The 2,318-nt window shown below is 37.7% G+C and overlaps 1 pseudogene; it reads right to left on the minus strand.

The window, feature by feature from the left end:
- Nucleotides 1-696: 696 nt before the first annotated feature.
- LOC113932966 lies at nucleotides 697-1,869 on the minus strand (annotated as a pseudogene).
- Nucleotides 1,870-2,318: the final 449 nt, after the last annotated feature.

Below are 2,318 nucleotides of genomic sequence, written 5' to 3' on the forward strand. Positions count from 1 at the left end.
TTTTTTTTGCTTTTTTTTTTTTAAGGTAAACTCTATGCCCAATGTGGGGCTTGAACTCATGAGTCAAGAGTCACAAACTACACTGACCGAGCCAGCCAGGTGTCCCTGTTATTTATTTACTTTTTTTAAGTTAAATCTCCTTTTCTGGGGCACCTGGGTGGCTCAGTTGGTTAAGTGACTGCCTTCGGCTCAGGTCATGATCCTGGAGTCCTGGGATCGAGTCCTGTGTCGGGCTCCCTGCTCAGTGGGGAGTCTGCTTCTCCCTCTGACCCTCCTCCCTCTCATGCTCTCTATCTCTCATTCTCTCTCTCTCAAATAAATAAATAAAATCTTTAAAAAAATAAATCTCCTTTTCTTTCTTTTTTTTTAAGTTTTTTTTTTTTTTTTTTGGCAGAGAGAGAGCACAAGCAAGGGAGGAGCAGAAGAGGGAGAAGGAGAAGCAGGCTCCCTGCTGAGCAGAGAGCCCGATGTGGGACTCCATCCCAGGATCTTGGGATCATGACCTGAGCTGAAGGCAGATACTTAACAGACTGAGCCACTCAGGTGCCCCTTAAATCTCCTTTTTATTAATAAATTCCCTAAGAAGAGAAGACAGTATTTTGGGCTCTCTATTCTGATGTTGCTATGACTTTTAAAAAGATTTCAATTCATCAAATTTTTTAAAAGTCTGCTATATATAATGTACAGAAAAGGATAAATGAAAATGTGCAATTAAAGAATAATGAAAAAATGAAATGTGCATACTCACTACCTAGGCCAAAAACCAGAATAATTTCTATCAAAAACCCCCTTATTACTCGCAAAATGAACACTGTCCTAAATTTTGAGTTAATTATTTCTGTTTTCTTTATATTCTTGATCACTTTTGTATATATCCTTAAATAGCATATTATACATTTTTGAATGTTTTAGAACTTTATTTTCCAAATCAGTATAGCTTTTATTGCATATTTAAAATATCACAAGTCTGAAAAATCATCCGGCATCTTGCTGTTTCTGTAGATGGACAACTCAGATCTTATTCATCAGCCTGCTGAACTGTTCCTTTTTCAGAAACATAGATACCATCCAAAAATTTTCTGATATCCTTGTTTTCAACAGTTGTGGCTTGCTGACTCAAAGCAGCTGAGTTCAATACAAGTTCAATGTCATTTCCTTCAAGAATTAACTCATCTTTTTGGGCTTGAGATACAGAACAAGCAACACCTGGCCTCATCCGAACCCTGCGGATGTATTTCTCACCCAAGAAATTTCGGATTTCAACAAGAGAACCATTCTCCTGAATAACAACATTGATGGGGAAGTGAGCATACACAGACCTCATCTTGTAACAGAAGCCCAGTGTAACGCCCTTGATCATGTTCTGTACATGACTGCAGATAGTGCAAACAGTAGCCAGCTCTTTTCTATTTCCCCACCATTTGTCAACTCAGAGCCTCTTCTTTTTCTTTCCAAGAAGACTGAGTTCTACATTGATGTGATTGAAGTCCCTTCTCAGTGTTCTTCTGGGTCCCTTCACAATAACTGTGCTTCCTTTCAGAGTGATGTCGACATTTTCTGGAATGTCGACAGTCTGATTGCTGAGAATGGTCATTCTCGCAGGAGATGCGGCAAAGAGAGCTGAATGTTTTAGAACTTTAAGTAGAATCATAATGATTACATTTTTCTATGACTTGCCCCTCCCACTCAATATTGTTGGTGAAATTCAATCATACTGTGTATAGCTGTAGTTCATTGTCAAAATTTATATTCATAAGTGAAATGGCTTATAATGTTCTTTTATTGTATTGTCTTTCTTGTGTTTTGAAATCAAGATATAGCTTTCTTCTAAAAAGAGGTGGGAATCTTTTGTTCTTTCTCTGATTTATGAATAAACTTCTATAAAACCAGAATGAATTGCTCCTCAAATGGTTGGTAAACTCACCCATAAAATCATTTTGATGTTTTTGTTTTTTTGTAAGAGGAGGTCTTTTTTTTTTTTAAGATTTTATTTATTTATTTGACAGAGATAGACACAGCGAGAGAGGGAACACAAGCAGGGGGAGTGGGAGAGGGAAAAGCAGGCTTCCTGCAGAACAGGGTGCCCGATGTGGGGCTCGATCCCAGGACCCTGGGATCATGACCTGAGCTGAAGGCAGACGCTTAATGACTGAGCCACCCAGGCGCCCTGTAGGAGGAGGTCTTAACTACCATTTTAATTTCTTTAAATTTATACTTTATTCAAGTTCTCCATTTCTTCTCATGTCAATTTAAAAATTTCATATATTTTTAGAAATTTTTGCATTTAGTCTAGATTTTCAAATTTATTACATATAGCT

This window comes from Zalophus californianus, chromosome 10, assembly GCF_009762305.2.
Source record: "Zalophus californianus isolate mZalCal1 chromosome 10, mZalCal1.pri.v2, whole genome shotgun sequence".
Taxonomy (NCBI): Eukaryota; Metazoa; Chordata; class Mammalia; order Carnivora; family Otariidae; genus Zalophus; species Zalophus californianus.